The sequence below is a fragment of the Bos grunniens genome, chromosome 2, assembly GCF_055505025.1.
Source record: "Bos grunniens cultivar Pamir isolate PY7600 chromosome 2, Bosgru_T2T1.0, whole genome shotgun sequence".
In the NCBI taxonomy this organism is placed as follows: domain Eukaryota; kingdom Metazoa; phylum Chordata; class Mammalia; order Artiodactyla; family Bovidae; genus Bos; species Bos grunniens.
The window spans coordinates 10,371,271-10,388,618 of NC_141166.1; positions in this window are offsets into that span (position 1 = coordinate 10,371,271).

The following is a 17,348-nucleotide window of genomic DNA, read 5'->3' on the forward strand; positions in this document are numbered from 1 at the left end:
GAGTTGGTTCTTTGCATCAGGTGGCCAAAGTATTGGAGTTTCAGCTTCAACATCAGTCCTTCCAATGAATATTCAGGACTGACTTCAGAATTGACCGGTTGGATCTCTTTGCTGTCCAAGGGACTCTCAAGAGTCTTCTCCAACACCACAGTTCAAAAGCATCAGTTCTTCAGTGCTCAGCTTTCTTTATAGTCCAACTCTCACATCCATACATGACTATTGAAAAAACCATAGCTTTGACTATACAGACCTTTGTTGGTAAAGTAATGTCTCTGCTTTTTAATATGCTGTCTAGGTTGGTCATAGCTTTTCTTCCGAGGAGCAAGCATCTCACCGCACCACCTACTGTTTTCTACCACTGAACCTTTGAAGGTACCAGCTTCCCTACTGGTACCATACCCCACAAAGTCTCCAGTAACTCTGTCTCTTCCTGGGGCCACCAGACAAAACTGGCCCTCGGAACCCCATGTCCTACGGAGATGTACTTTTCTTACAAAGTTTTATTTACTTTGGCTGTGCTGGGTCTCTTGCTGCCCAGGCCATCTTCTAGTTGCAGTGAGAGGGGACCGCTCTCCAGTTGCAGTTCCCGAGCTGCTCGTTGCGGTGTGTTCTCTTGTTGCAGAGCATGAGGTCTAGGGTGTGCAGACTTCAGTAGGTGCAGCACGTGGGCTCCGTAGTTGTGATTCCCGGGCTCTACAGCACAGGCTCAATAGTGGCCCATGGGCTTAGTTGCTCCTTGGCATGTGGGCTGTTCGCCAATCAGGGGTCAAATCTATTATCTCCTGCATTGGCAGGCGGATTCTTTACCATTGAGCCACCAGGGGAGCCCCTACCCACTACATTTAACAGAAAAAACGTTAGCCCCTCTCACTTCCTTTACCAAAGCTGGAGGTTTAGTCCAGCCAAGACTAGTTTCTCGAATGTTTTTCTTCTTACTAATGTCACTTTGTGGGACTTCCCTGGTGTTCCATTGGCGCTCCCAATGCAGGGGACCAGGGTTCAATCCCTGGTCAAGGAACTAGGTCTCTCCTGCCATAACTAAGACTCAGCGCAGCCAAACAAGTAAATAAAAATCACTTTGTGCCAAATATGACATACATATCTCATTTAATCCTCATGACAATATTTTACAAAAAGAAGACTGAAGCACCGAACAGTTCATGAGTTGTCCAAACTACTGCTGTCCATGATGGGAGAAGGCAGTGTCCATGGGGCCAGAGGGCGCTTCTCCCATGTTCCTGATGCAGCCCCAGTCCAGACACCTGGGCCCCCAGCAGGCACCACCGCTCAGCAAGGGCACCATTTCCACTCCCAGCACAGGGGCCCAGACCCCTCACAGTCCCTGGGCCCAAGAGGAACCTTTTGGGCCACTCTGACCTTTGGCTGTTCTGGAGCTGGGGTAACATGGTGGGACCTTGACAGGGTCTGTGCGGGAAGGGGCCAGCCAGAAGCTGGACGTTTCCCCAGAGAGTTTTAGCGACTGAGGGCACAGTGGTCACTGCTGGGCAGTGAGTCAGTACTGACTGCTGTTTCTTATTCTTCCTTGCCTGCCCATATGTTCTGAATTTCCCACACTGCCCGTGTATTCCTTGAATGAGCTGGGAGGGAAGTGTTTGGGTGGGGGCAGTGTTTGCCTTCTAAACACAAATGTTTTGCCTGCTCACTATAAAAATGTTATTTGAAACAATTTAAGGATTAGAAACAGAGTAAACGTGAAAATCCCCGTCACCTCTCCAGACCTTCTCTCCTCCCAGAGACAGCCACAGCCATGCTGATGTGGAGCCCTCAAGCCACAAGAAAGGCCTGAGGGGAAAGAGCTGAGCCCAAATGTGTCCAGTCTCCAGCTTCCTCAGTCCCCTTGGCTCTGCTCCTGCGGTCTCTTTTCCAAACCAGTTGAGAAGCTCAGCCCCTTTCTGGAATCTACCCTGAAACTCATGTGCCCTGAGTGTTGGTCAGCCAAGTGGACTTCACAAAGGGTTTGGAAGTTCCTTGAAGGGTTCACATGGTACCGCACGCAGCAAACAATTTTAAGCAGCATCTCTGTGATGGGTTCAAAGTCCTTTCACCCACCTCTGCCAGTAAGAAGTGCCCCGTGGTTCTTTGCCCCATACATCCCACCATTTTGCCCCTGGCCCATCCTTCCCCAACTTGGGAAATTAAAATTCTCCTCCCTTCTCTCCCCAAGCAGTTCAGCTCCCCTGCTCCTCATGGAGCCAACACAAAGGCCTTCCATGGTCCTGGGCCTGCCCTCCGTGGCAGGCATCTGTGGTTGTACAGTTCGTTTTTTCCTTCTGGTCTCATGGATTGGGGTTGGCGATCTCATCAGGAGGCTTTTGCTTACATCTGGGTTACACGCTTAACATATATAAATAGTTCGGGGGTGGAATTTTCATTTGTTTGCACAAGTGAGATCTTGTTGTACTGAGTGTTCAGCAACAGGCTGGTTTCACTCAGCCTAAAGGACAGACGTCTTAAAGGTCACCAGTAACAGTGGCTGATCTTCTTAAGAACATAGCTTGTGCTGGGCACTTAATATCTGCGCTATCCCAACCTGATCGCCACTAGCCACACGTGGCTCCTCAGCTCTTAAAATGTGGGTGGTGCTACTGAGGAAGAAGGTTTACATTTTTATTTAAAGTTTTAAAATTCATTTATCCGGCTGCACCAGGTCTTAGCTGCAGCATGTACGATTCAGTTCCCTGCCCAGGGATCAAACCTGGGCCCCCGGCATTGGGAGTGGAGTCTTTGCCTCCGGACCACCAGGGAAGTCCCTAATTTTAATTCAATTTAAAAATAAAATATTTGCTAAATACTTTATTTTTTGGTAAGACTATGTTTTATTACATTGCGTAAGAGCTCCAACCAATGCATTCTAAAGGAGATCAGCCTGGGATTTCTTTGGAAGGAATGATGCTAAAGCTGAAACTCCAATACTTTGGCCACCTGATGCGAAGAGCTGACTCATTGGAAAAGACTCTGATGCTGGGAGGGATTGGGGGCAGGAGGAAAAGGGGATGACAGAGGATGAGATGGCTGGATGGCATCACCGACTCAATAGACGTGAGTTTGAGTGAACTCCGGGAGTTGGTGATGGACAGGGAGGCCTGGTGTGCTGTGATTCATGTGGTCGCAAAGAGTCAGACATGACTGAGCGACTGAACTGAACTGAACTGAAGACGTTGTATAGCTGAAATGTGCTATAGGTATAAAATATACACCAGATTTTGAAGACCTAGTAAGAGAAAAAGAGTGAAAAGTAGCTCGATAATTTTTATATTGATTTCATGTTACAATGATATTTTGGATATATTAACATATATATTATTAAAATTAATTCTACCTGTTTCTTTTTACTTTTTTAACATGGCTACTAGAAATCTTAAAATCATAATGCAGGTTGTATTATTTTTCTGTTAGCGCTGCTTTATACATTACCTCATTATTCCACAGACTTGTTCAACAAATGTTTATTGAATAGCTGTGCCAGCTGAAATGACTGAAACAGATCAAAATCCTGCCCTTAAAGAGTTTCCATTCTAGGTTCCAAATTTTTTTACAATAACTGTATCAGGTAGATACTGTTGTTAGCCCATCTATAAAATTAGATGAGGAAACAGAGACACAGAAGAGTTAAATAACTTTCCCAAAGTCACAGAGCTAATGAACGGCTGAGCTGGGATTTGGATTCCAGCATTCCAAGTCCACTGAGGTTAAGTTTTGTATTGTACAGTATTAATGTATTAAAATTTATCCAACCAGGCCTCTACTGTTGGATGCTATATAGGAAGCAAACAATAAATGTTATGAGAACAAGTAAACTGTGGTTGAGGGCAAATATAGACGTTGAAAAGAGACAAGCTTCAGGTCAAAGGTCATAAGCAGGGCCAGGGATAAGACAATAAGGGACATGTTCAGAAAAGATGCTCAACATCACTAGTTATTCGAGAAATGCAAATCAAAACTATTGATACAATGAAATATCTGATCTCACACTGGTCAGAATAACCATCATTAAAAATTCTACAAATAACAAATTCTGGAGAGCATATGGAAAAAAGGGAACCCTCGTACACTGTTGGTGGGAATGTGAATTGGTTCAGCAACCATGGAAAACAGTATGGAGGGTCCTCAAAAAACTAAAAACAGAATTACCATATGATCCAGCAATCCCACTCCTGGGCATGTATCCAGACAAAACTCCAATAAAAAAAGACATACATTCCCTACGTTCATGTGCTTTATGCTGTGCTTTATGTCAAGTCCGGCCGGTTTCATTCATACCCCGTGGACTGTAGCCCACCAGGCTCCTCTGTCCATGGGATTCTCCAGGCAAGAATACTGGAGTGGGTTGCTGTGCCCTCCTCCAGGGGATCTTCCCAACCCAGGGATCAAACCCAGGTCTCCCGCATTGCAGGCAGATTCTTTACCATCTGAGCCACCAGGGAAACCCAAGAATACTGGAGTGGGTAGCCTTTCTCTTCTCCAGGGGATCTTCCTGACCCAGGAACTGAACCTCGGGCTCCTGCACTGCAGGTGGATTCTGTACGAGCTGAGCTACCAGGGAAGCCCCGTGTTCACAGCAGCACCATTCACAACAGCTGAAACAACCTAAGTGTCCATCAGCAGGTGGATGGATACGGATGCATGAGATGCATGTATCAGCTCAGTCCAGTCGCTCAGTCGTGTCCCACCCTTTTTGACCCCATGGACTGCAGCACGCCAGGCCTCCCTGTCCATCACCAGCTCCCAGCGTTTACTCAACCTCATGTCCATTGAGTCGGTGATGCCATCCAACCATCTCATCCTCTGCCATCCCCTTTTCCTCCCCGCTCCAATCTTTCCCAGCATCAGGGTCTTTTCAAATGAGTCAGCTCTTTGCATCAGGTGGCCAAAGTATTGGAGTTTCAGCTTCAACATCAGTCCTTCCAATGAATATGCCAGACTGAATTTCCGTAGTTTATTGTGATCCACACAGTCAAAGGCTTTGGCATAGTCAATAAAGCAGAAATAGATGTTTTTCTGGAACTCTTGTTTTTTTGATGATCCAATGGATGTTGGCAATTTGATCTCTGGTTCCTCTGCCTTTTCTAAAACCAGCTTGAACATCTGGAAGTTCACGGTTCATGTATTGCTGAAGCCTGACTTGGAGAATTTTGATCATTACTTTGCTAGTGTGTGAGATGAGTGCAATTGTGGGGTAGTTTGAGCATTCTTTGGCATTGCCTCTCTTTGGGATTGGAATGAAAACTGACCTTTTCCAGTCCTGTGGTCACTGCTGAGTTTCCAATTTTTTGGCATATTGAGTGCAGCACTTTCACAGCATCACCTTTTAGGATTTGAAATAGCTCAACTGGAATTCCATCACCTCCACTAGCTTTGTTTGTAGTGATGCTTCCTAAGGCCTGCTTGACTTCACTTTCCAGAATGTCTGGCTCTAGGTGAGTGATCACACCATCGTGATTATCTGGGTCATGAAGATCTTTTCTGTATAGTTCTTCTGTGTATTCTTGCCGCCTCTTCTTAATATCTTCTGCTTCTGTTAGGTCCATATCATGTATGTCCTTTATTGTGCCCATCTTTGCATGAAATATTCCCTTGGTATCTCTAATTTTCTTGAAGAGATCTCTAGTCTTTCCCATTCTATTGTTTTCCTCTATTTCTTTGTGTTGATCACCGAGGAAGGCTTTCTCCTTGCTATTATTTGGAACTCTGTGTTCAAATGGGTATATCTTTCCTTTTCTCCTTTGCCTTTCACTTCTCTTCTTTTCACAGTTATTTGTAAGGCCTCCTCAGACAGCCATTTTGCCTTTTTTGCATTTCTTTTTCTTGGGGATGGTCTTGATGCCTGCCTCCTGTCCAATGTCCAATGTCCTGTACAATGTCCTCCGTCCATAGTTCTTCAGGCACTCTGTTTATCAGATCTAACCCCTTGAATCTGTTTCTCACTTCCATTGTATAATCGTGTCCAAGATCCTGGACACTGATGAATGTATTTCAAGCCCAAGTACCCTGCCTGTGGCTTTGGCCCCACTCTTCAGTCACTCACCCAGGCTCAGAACCTTAGAGACCTTTTAAAAATGTATTTATGTATTTATTTTGGCTTTGCTGGGCCTTCATTGCTGTGTGCGGGCTTTCTCTGGTTGTGGTGAGTGGGGGGAGGGGGGGTTACTCTCAGCGGCTGTGCACGGGCTTGTCCTTCGTGTGGCCTCTCGTTGCAGGGCGTGGCCTCTCGGCACATGGGCTTCAGCAGTTGTACCCTGCAGGCTCCATAGTTGTGGCGCATGAGCTTAGTTCTTCCATGGCATGTGGCATCTTCGTGCATTGGCAGGCGAATTCTTAACCACTGGACCAACCAGGGAAGCCTTAGAGCCTTAGAGACCTTTGAATCACTCCCCTCCTCTTAGACATGTCTACCTCAGCTTTCAAACTCCATCTCCAGGGCATGCTCCTCCAGGAAGTTTTCCCTGACGCCCTCACCAGCCTAGTTCAGCGCTTATCTCACCAAGCCTGGAGTTATAGACATTCACATGCACTGCAGAGCTCAGGGGCAGGGCCAGGCCCAGCACCGAACAAAGGCCCGGGCCGGTTTCATTCAGCCAGAGCCCAGCAGGCCCTGAGATCGGCCTTCTCTCTCAGGACTTCTGCCCCTCGCCTGCGCTCTGGCTGCACGCGCTCCCTCCCAGGTCACTCCACACCTCCTCTGTGGTCTCTCCATCAACCTCCTCCAACTCACCACCTCTGTGAGATGACACCTACCTTCATTTAGGTTCCTTCAACCATTACATATAGCAAAGACTATAGGTAACATTACTGCAATGTATATTTGAAAGTTGCCAAATGTACAATAGATGGTAAAAATATACAATATACAATATATACAAATATACAATAGATAGTAAGAGTTTTCATGGCAGGGGGAAAAATTTGAAACCATGTATGCTGACAGATGTTAACTAAACTTATTATGGTAATCAATTCCCAATATATCCAAACATTGAATCGAATAAAATGAGTACAATGTTATATGCTGATTACATCTCAATAAATAAGTTTGAAAAGTATACTGGGCCCTCTTTTGCATGCTTGGCTCAGTCCTGGGTGCTAGGGATATAATGGTAAATAAAACAACAGGTTCCCCATGTCTCCTGCATTGGCAGGAGCCGGCAGGGAAGCCTGGATTCCAGGAATTGTAATGGAGGATTCTCAGTGACACTGGTTTCTGGATAGAAAACATAATTTGATGTTATAGTCACATCATCTGGATTCTTAATGGGAAATGCAATTTAGTAAGTCGATGTGTATGCGTGCTCAGTTGCTCGGTTGTGTCTGGCAAAAACAGAAAGGAGAAAAAAGCAAAAGAGAAGGGATAAAAAAAGGCAGGTTCCATCTATTACAAAGCTCACACTCTATGGGGAATCTGACATTAAACCCAGAAGCCACTAATGGCCTCACAACTGCAAGCTGAGTCCTGCAGAAAAAGAGCGTGGTTGAAGGATCAGACTGCGGGGGACTGCCCTTGTGGCCTCCCTGCTTCCACTGCAGGGAGCACGGGTTCGATCCCTGATCGGGGAACTATGATCTCCCATGCTGCATGCCATGTCGTACAGTCAAAAAAAAAAAAAAAAAATTGAAATCAATAAATGGCTTTCTAAAAAGAATCAGACTGTGGGAAGGAGGGACAAATCGGGAGGTTGGGATTGATATATACACCCTACTATATACAAAATAGATAACTAATAAGGATCTACTGTATAGCTCAGGGAACTCTACTCAATATTCTGTCATGACCTATATGGGAAAGGACTTTAAAAAAAGAGTGGATATATGTATATCCACTGGTTCACTGTCCTGTACTCCTGAAACTAAAACAACACTGTAAATCAACTATTGTGGTTCAGTTGTGTCTACTCTCTGTGACCCCACGGACTGCAGCACGCCAGCCTTCCCTGTCCTTCACCATCTTTCGGAGTTTGCTCAAACTCACATCCATTGAATCAGTGATGCCATCCAACCATCTCATCCTCTGTCATCCCCTTGTCTTCCTGCCTTCAATCTTTCCCAGCATCGGGGTCTTTTCCAATGAGTTGTCTCTTCCCATCAGGTGGCCAAAGTATCAAAATGATTTTTAAAATGTACAGAACAGAAAGGCATGATTAATAAAAAAAAAAAAAAGATGAAGAACCAGACGGTGGTCTCCTGAGGCCAGTATGGGGTGTGGAGGGGCCAGGTGAGGGACTGAGGCCGGGGAGAGGATGTCAGCCAGGGGGAACTGCTGGAGGGCCAGAGTGGAGTGTGATGGGAGGAAGGCCGGCTGGAGACTGAGGGCCCACATGACACAGACCCTGCGTGCACGTGAAGGCCTGCTCTCCCCTGCTGGTCATCCCCTGCTCCAGACCTTCCATGGAGCCCTCTGTTGGCCTCTGTGGCCCTTAGTTGGCCTTCGAGGTCTGCTCTGCAGGGAGAAACCTGAAGGTCATTCTCCTCTCCTTTCCCCTCTTCACCCCTCCATGTCCAGCCAGAAACATTTATCAAACGTCTCTGGTAACCAGACAACTGGGCATATATACACAGAAGGCATGTCTGGGCTTATACACAGCGGGCAGCCGAGTGGACGTAGCTCCTGCCCTTTTGGAGGTGACGGTCCGCCTGTGTCCTGAACGGCTCCCTCCAGCTCTCCAGCCATCACCTTTCCAGTCTAGCCCAGCCTTCACCTTGATCGCCAGTGGCTTCCTGTCTCCAACCCCACGAATGTTCCTCATGTGCTCTTCTCTACACTGAAACAAGGAGCACAGTTTAAAGATACAACTCTGCATTTCTTACGTCTGAGTCGTCCTGCGGCTGTTCATGTCTCGGTCTTGTGTTTGTTTCCTCTGTAGCATCACAGTCTGTAATTATTATCTTTTAAATATTTATTTATTTGGCTGCACCAGGTCTTCATTGCAGCAGGCATACTCTTAGTTGAGGCATGTGGGATCTAGTTCCCTGACCAGGGATGAAACTTGGGCCCCCTTGTATTGAGAGCACAGAGTCTTAGCCACTGGACCACCACAGAAATCCCTCAGTCTTTATTCATCTGTTTACTGGCTTAGGTAAAAACAGAAGCTCTGAAAATTATGGCAAATTGAACATATGCATCTAATTTCACTCCCTCCCCAAAGTTCACTAAAACTACAGTAAAGGGATTTTGTTTAAGGCACAAACCCTTTAACATGAGCAGAATGAGGGAGAAGACAAGACTAGGGCATTGGAAGCTGGAAAACAGATGGTCGGGTGGTAACTACACTGCAAACCCAAGGAAACCACTGCCTAACCTGGGTGTGGGGAAGGAAAGCCAACACAGTTTAGACCCCCGGCTCCCCTAAAAGGCTCAGGTACCTCTTTAAACGGGGGTGTGAATACGAAAAAAGGAGAAGAGGTTGGAAGATGTTTCTGGATCAGAACTGTTAGGTCCCTACGTCCCTTCCCCAGTCCTGGAAGGAAACTGGAGGTTTATTCTCTAGACAGAATTAAACAGGATCACTGGGACGGTAGACCATTGGCATAGTAGAGGGCGGGGGTATCTTTCCCAAATCAGGTGGTGAAGCGACTGTATACACTGGGAGGGCTGAGCCACCTCCCAGCCTGTCTCCCAGCTTGCCTTCCAGAAAGCTGGCAGCCATGGCTGCCTCCAGGAGGTAAGAATGGGATGTTCTTTTAAAAAGAAACCAACATCAACAACAAAAAATCCTTGAAATTAAAAATTCAACTGGGACTTCCCTGGTGGCCCAGTGGTTAAACATCCACCTGCCAATGCGGGGGACACAGGTCCAGGAAGATTCCACAAACCGAGGGCAACGAAAGCCATGCAATTACTCACGGTTACTGAGCCCAGGCTCTAGAGCCCAAGAGCCGCAACTACTGAAGACCATGAGCCTTAGAGCCCATCCTCTGTAACAAAAGAAGCCACTGCAATGAGAAGCCCATTCACCATAACTAGAGAGAAGCCCCCATTCACTGCAATTGGAGAAAGCCCTGGCACGGTAATGAAGACCCAGTACAGCCAAAAACATAAAATAAGCCAATAACTTAATTAAAACTTCAGTGGAAGGGTTGGAAGACAAATTTGAGGAAATCTTCCAGAAAGTAAAACAAAGAAAAACAGAAATAGAAAAGCAGAGAGAGGGGAAAAAAAGAAAATTAGAGTACTACTCCGAGACACTCAACATCTGAATAACAGAAATTAAAGAAAGAGAAAGCAGAAACAGAGAGGAAGTGTCATCAATTAAAAATCGAAGAAAATTCCCAGAACTGAAGGACATAATGTTTTCATGTTGAAAGGTGTCTCCAAGGCAAAAATATACAATGGAGAAAAGACAATCTCTTTAACAAGTGGTGCTGGGAAAACTGGTCGACCACTTGTAAAGAATGAGACTAGAACACTTTCTAATACCATACACAGAAATAAACTCAAAATGGATTAAAGATCTAAATGTAAGACCAGAAACTATAAAAGTCCTAGAGGAAAACATAGGCAGAACACTCTCTGACACAAATCACAGCAAGATGCTCTATGACCCACCTTCCAGAGTAATGGAAATAAAAGCAAAAATAAACAAGTGGGACCTAATTAAACTTAAAAGCTTTTGCACAAAGAAGGAAACTATAAGCAATGTGAAAAGACAGCCTTCAGAATGGGAGAAAATAATAGCAAACGAAACAACTGACAAAGAATTAATCCAAAATATACAAGCAGCTCATGCAACTCAATACTAGAAAAATAAATGAGCCAACCAAAAAACGGGCCCAAGAACCAAAGACATGTCTCCAAAGGAGACTTACAGATGGCTAACAAACACATGAAAAGATGCTCAACATCACTCATTATCAGAGAAATGCAAATCAAAACCACAGTGAGGTACCATCTCACGCCAATCAGAATGGCTGCCATCAAAACGTCTACAAACAATAAATGCTGGAGAGGGTGTGGAGAAAAGGGAACCCTCTTACCCTGTTGATGGGAATGCAAACTAGTACAGCCACTATGGAGAACAGTGTGAAGATTCCTTAAAAAAGTGGAAATAGAACCACCTTACGACCCAGCAATCCCACTGCTGGGCAAACATACCAAAGAAACCAGAATTGAAAGAGAAATGTGTACCCCAATGTTCATTGCAGCACTGTTTACAATAGCCAGGACATGGAAGCAACCTAGATGTCCATCGACAGACAAATGGATAAGAAAGCTGTGGTACATATACACAATGGAATATTACTCACGTATTAGAAAGAATGCATTTGAGTGAGTTCTAAAGAGGTGGATGAATCTGGAGCCTATTATACAGAGTGAAGTAAATCAGAAAGAAAAACACCAATACAGTATATTAATGTACATATATGGAATTTAGAAAGATGGTAATGACCACCCTATATGCAAGACAGCAAAAGAGACACAGATATAAAAAACAGATTTTTGGACTCTGTGGGAGAAGGCAAGGGTGGGATGATTTGAGAGAATAGCACTGAAACATGTATATTACCATATGTGAAATAGATCGCCAGTCCAGGTTCGATGCATGAAACAGGGCACTCACAGATGGTGCACTGGGAGAACCCAGAGGGATGGGGTGGGGAGGGAGGTGGGAAGGGGGTTCGGGACGGGGTGGGGGGGGAACACGTGTACACCCATGGCTGATTCATGTCAATGGATGGCAAAAACCATCACAATATTGTAATTAGCCTCCAATTAAAATTAGTTAATGAATTAAAAAAACAAAAAAGGTGTCTCCAAGTGCTCAATGCCATGGATGGAAATGGACCTGTCCCAAAGGTACCATCTTGAGGTATCAGAGTTTGGGGGTGGCAGGTTGGGGGGAGGTGCGCAGGGGCCAGGAGATGCAGAAAAGACCCTGTAGCTTCCAGAGCAGAAAAGAGACCCCACACAAAGCACCAGGGATCAGGATGCCTTTGGACTTCTCACAACAACACTGAAAGAAAATAATCTCCAATGAGAGTTTTTTAATAATGAGAGCAAAACTCCTGTCACTTACGATGTGCCAGGCACTGTTCTAAGAGTTTTTATATATCCTGTACTGAGCCACATTATTAAGGGCGAAGATAGAATGAAGATATTTGCAGACTTGTAAGGTCTCAAAAATCCTCGTTCCCAAGAAACTGTTGGAGGAGGTACTCCACTGAAAGGAAGGGCAAAAAGAGAAGCAGTCCCAGGGATATCCAATGGAGGAGTAAGGTGAGAGATGCCCCTGAAGACCCCAGGATCAGGAAGGGGCTCACTTGGAAGCCTAAGCTTCTGATTCCTGCAACTCTCCCCAAGGCTCTGGCATGCTGGGGTGGGGGTGGGGTTGTAAGTGTTCTCTAAGGAGGCGGGGAAAAGCCAAACAGAAGAAAGCATTTCCGCTGGATTGTCCAATCAGAGCTCAGAAGAATAGATCCTGAATCTCCAGGATCTCAAGCTCCAGGAATTTATTGATTTATCAATCCAAATTAAATATACCTAACTTTGTATACCTATTTTTTTAAGGGCCCCCAGATTGTATAAACTTGAAACCCTACAAAGTCTGGATCTTTCCCTGCTCAGAATGAGATCTGTTCACCAAATAGAAAGGGCCGATACTCCAGACTGGAATAGAAGGTAGACTCCAAAGAAAGTTCCCTTTAAGAAGATGGAACTGACAGAAAACCCGATGTGGTGGTCATGGAGCTCGTCTCCCAGAGCCCTCTCCTAGGAAGGGCTGGTGGCCCCACTGTGGAGGAGTTTGGACGGCGGACCACCTCCAGCTGTTAGCACCTTCAGGGCCGGTCTCTGATGCAGAGAGCTGCATTGAAAATGCAGATCCTTCCTGGTGCAGCCCGTAGCGGGGACTGAGTCAGGCATAAAGGCCTGGCCATTTCAGCGGGCTTCAGGACACTCTTAGATGGGCCATACTTGCTCCAGGGCTCCCTACCAGGCAAGCAGAAGCTTCCCAGGCCTCAGTACAGTTCCTTTCGCCCTGCCCCCTCGGCTTCCACCCACTGCCACTTCAGAGGTGTTGATCCCTAGTAAACATCTCTGTCTCCATCTCTGCTGCCAGAGACCCCAACCTGAGACACCTGATTCATAGGAACCTCTTGAGAAGAGATTCAGCTAACCAGCGGAGGGTGGAACATATACAAACTAAGCAAGTGACAAAACAGGACAACTGCTAACTCTGGGGAAAACAAAAAGGGGTACAGGAAAGGACAGATAATCACAGCGTACATATAGTAATGCACACAGTGGCTACTGAGCTAAGCAAGATCGTGCTGGCAATTTGGAGATGGGGGGCTTATGTGTATGATGGCGCAGAGGATGGGGAAAGAGAATTAAAACTATCTTCCATAGTAGAGAATCAAAAGGCAGTCTTTAAACAGAAACATCTAGGGACTGCAGGGGGCACGGGACCTATCCCTGGTAGAGGAACTAGGATTCCACATGCTGTGAAGCAAAAAAAACAACAACTTTTTAAACCCCCCTAAAACCCTGAAACATCTAGAAGTGGCAAGATGAGAAGATCAGAGATGATGGAGATGAATCTAAAATATAGTCAGTTATAAGAGCTGAAAGTGTCCATAGATGTGTCTGTGAATGTGGAGATGAGGGAAAAGCGTAGTGGACCAGACCACCTTCTGTTTTCATGGAAAACCTTACAATACTTGGTATGTCTTTAAACCACGTGTAAGTATCACTTCTGTTTTTTTAAAAGAATATAAGCTTTCTGGTGGCAGGGACCATGAGAGTCTGGTTCTATAAAATCCCCACTTGAAGTAGGTGTTCAAAAAGTTATTTGTTATTTGAATAATTGAAGTCACCTTACTTGAAGCTCTGAACAGCTCCTCATAAGGCATACATAGTGTGATGATCACAATGCTTGTGATGCCTCAGGGACTGCAGGTGGGGTCTGGCCCTGCAAACTCCTCTCCCTGACTCCTCCTCTCATGCCTCTTTCAGGTGCTCACAGGCACACTGCTCCTTTCTGCCTCAGGAACATTTGCACATGCTGTTCTACCTAAAAAGCTCTTCACCAACATCACCTAATTCTCTTCCATAAATCAGACTTCAGCTCAAATGTCACTACCTCCAGGAGGTCCTCCCTGTCTTCTCTCTCCCTGTCTTTACCACCAGCAGGCTTATCCCAGGATCCCCAAGGACCTTGTAGGTTATGTTACTACATTTACTCCTTATCTAGAAGACAGGGAGCCACCAAAGTGTTGCCAGCCAGGAAAGAGAAGATCGAACATTCTGGTAGGTCTGGGGCTCAGAGAATTATGAACAGTGGCAAGCAGCTTACTTGGGACACAGATGACCCTTGCTCAACAAAAAGCGGCCTCATCCTACCTCCCCAGGGTACCTCGGTAATTCCCTATGTGTATTTTCCAGAATGGGGCATGGCTACCACTGGGCATGGGGGATAATTTTAGTGGCATATGGCCAAATATTTTTCAGAGTTACATATTTTCTTAATGTACTAAGTCACTGCAGTCGTGTCCGACTCTTTGTGACCCTATGGGGTGTGGCCCGCCAGGCTCCTCTGTCCATGGGATTTCTCAGGCAAGAAAACTGGAGTGGGTTGCCATTTCCTTTTCCAGGTATCTTCCTGACCCAGGGATCAAAATGGAGTCTCTTCTGTCTCCTGCATCGGCAGGCAGGCAGGCAGGTTCTTTACCACTAGTGCCGCCTTGGAAGCCCTAACTTTTATTTATTTATTTGACTGTGCTGGGTCTTTGTTGCTGCGTGGGCTTTTCTCTAGTCGCAGCGAGTGGGGGCTACTCTCTAGCTGCAATGTGCAGACTTATTGCAGTGGCTTCTTGTTGCGGAGCACAGGCTCGAGGGTGGGCAGACTTCAGCAGCTGTGGCTCGTGGGCTCAACAGTTGTGGTTCCTGGGCTCTAGAGCACAGGCTCAGTTGCTGCATCACATGGGCTTAGTTGCTCGGCAGCATGTGGGATCTTTCCAGATCAGAGATAGAACCCATGTCTCCTGCATTGGCAGGCGGATTCTTTACCACTGAGCCACCAGGGAAGCCCAAAGACTTACATATTTATTTCAACTGGTATTCAAAAATAAAACTTTCATACTAAACCCATGATTTCATGGCCATTATTGCTTAGGACAAACTTCATGAGGTTGATACTCAATTGACCAACTAAGATTTGCAGCCTCTTGGTCAAGTCAAATTTGTCACACACCCTAAAAATCCCTCCACGTCTTTCTCTATACAAGTCTCCTGCCTGAAACGCCTTTCCTACCCCCTGCTTTGGAAATTCTATGTACCCTTCAAAGTCCCAGTTGAATCCCTGTTCAGGAACGTGGCCTTCAATTAGGGTAGGAGGTTGGCATAGTGGTTAAAAGCCGAGACTTATCAAATGAAAGTTTAGGCTTTGGGTGATAATGATGTATCAATGTAGGTTCACTAATCGTAACAAATGCATCATTCTATGTGTGAGATGTTCAAAGAGGGAGGAGGTTATGTGTTGGGGCAGTAGGCATAGGGAAATACCGCATCTTAGCTTGATTTTGCTGTGAATGTAAAAATGCTGTAAAAAAATAAAGTCTATTTGGGGGAAAAAGAAAAAAAAAAACAAGGGAGTTCCCTGGTGGCCAAGTGGTTAGGATTTTAGGTTTTCACCGCAGAGGCTGCAGTCAGTCATTGGTGGGGGAACTGAGATCCTGCAAGCCCCATGCTTGGCCAAAAAAAAAAAAACCAAGGCTTAGAAATTTTTTTTTTTGGCTTAGAAATTTGATCCTTAGCTAGCTGTGTGACTTTGAGCAAGATACTTAACTTCTCTGAACTTATCCTCATCTGTTGGATAGGAATAATAGTGCCTACTCTTAGAGGATTGTGAGAATTTAACGTCATCATGCATATAAAAGTAATCAGTAAATGTCTACCATACAGTAAGCCGTCTTCAAAAGTAACCTGTTATTTTCATGAGTATGGGAAGCAACGAATACGACTTTCCCTACTTACTTTAATTATTCGTCTTTGTACGCCTTTCACATAGTACGTGCTTAGGAAAAGCTGGCTGGTTGTTGAATTTGCTGCCTTTGGAAGGGGCCATTCTCATCCACACCTCCACATCTCCTTATTCAGTGAGCAACAAGATGCTGGCGCTTATTGGATGTCCACACCCGAGTTCCATGCCTTCCTGAGTAGGATCCACGGTGCCTGGGGGAAGCCCTGGTGACCGCTCCGCCGCCACCATGGCAGCTTCAACCCCATTTCTGGAAGCTAGCTCGGGAGGAGCAGGGTGTATAAAGTCAGACTCCCCAAGGGCGGCCCTCCCGATGTCTTCGGGGACCTGTTCTCCCGCCCGGGCCGTGAGGAGTCTCTCCAGGAACCCGGCAAGGCGCTGCTCCCGGGGGCCACACGGTGGCGGCGTAGAGCCAAGCTCCGCGCCCCACCCGGGAAGCGCTGGCAGAGCCAGAGCCCCAAAAGGTGGTCTCCTGCTCCCCACCCTTTTGCCAGGACATGGCACGGCATCCAGGCCGAGAGAACCGCGGGCCTAACCTCACTTCATTACCTCCGACTGGACCCTGGACTCCCGACCCTAGGCCGGGCACCCCCGGTTCGCTTGACTCGCTCTGCACGCCCGACAAACGCTGCCGGGGCTACCCCGCCGTGCCGCCAATCCCGCGCAGCACACCTGGCGGGTACCGGGCCAGCTCGTGCTCAGAGTCAGGCTCCGAGCTCGCCGGACGCAGACCGAGTGTCCAGTCCCAACTCCCATAGTGCGCGGGCCCGAGGGATGGAGGTGGGCGTGGGCTCGGACTCAGGTCCTCACAGCCCGGACCTCCGGCCCGCTCCATCCTCGGCTTCCGCTTCCGGGCCTGCATCGTCTCCGAGCTTCTCTGAATGCCGCGAATCCCCTTCCTAACCATCCGAACGCAAGTCTCAAGGACTGAAAGCATCCCCAGGGCTCTACCTATAGCGGGGTCCCCTTAACAGCGGGGAGAGGCAAACAGGGCAAGCGCTGGCACGTGCCGGGGCAGGGCTTTGGGGGCGGGGCCTCGGGCGGCACTTTGGGGCGGGGCCCTGGGGGCGGGGCCTCCGAGCTAGTGCTCCCGCGGGCCGGGGAGGTACGCGAGGCGCGCGCAGGGTGCCGGGAGCGCGAACTACGCGGAAACGGGGTAGGGGGTCGGGGGGAGGGGAAAGCGCGGGACTTAGGGCTGGACGGACGCCGGAGTTGGTTTGAGTGAGCGAGAGCAGGGCCGGCTAGACCTGGGAGGTGAATGGTCTGGCCCTGGGGTTGGGCCTGGATCTGGGGCCCCAAAGCGGGAAGGGCCTGGGGTGGGGGGGCGAGGGGAAGAAAGAAGCAGGAACCCCGCCCACTTTC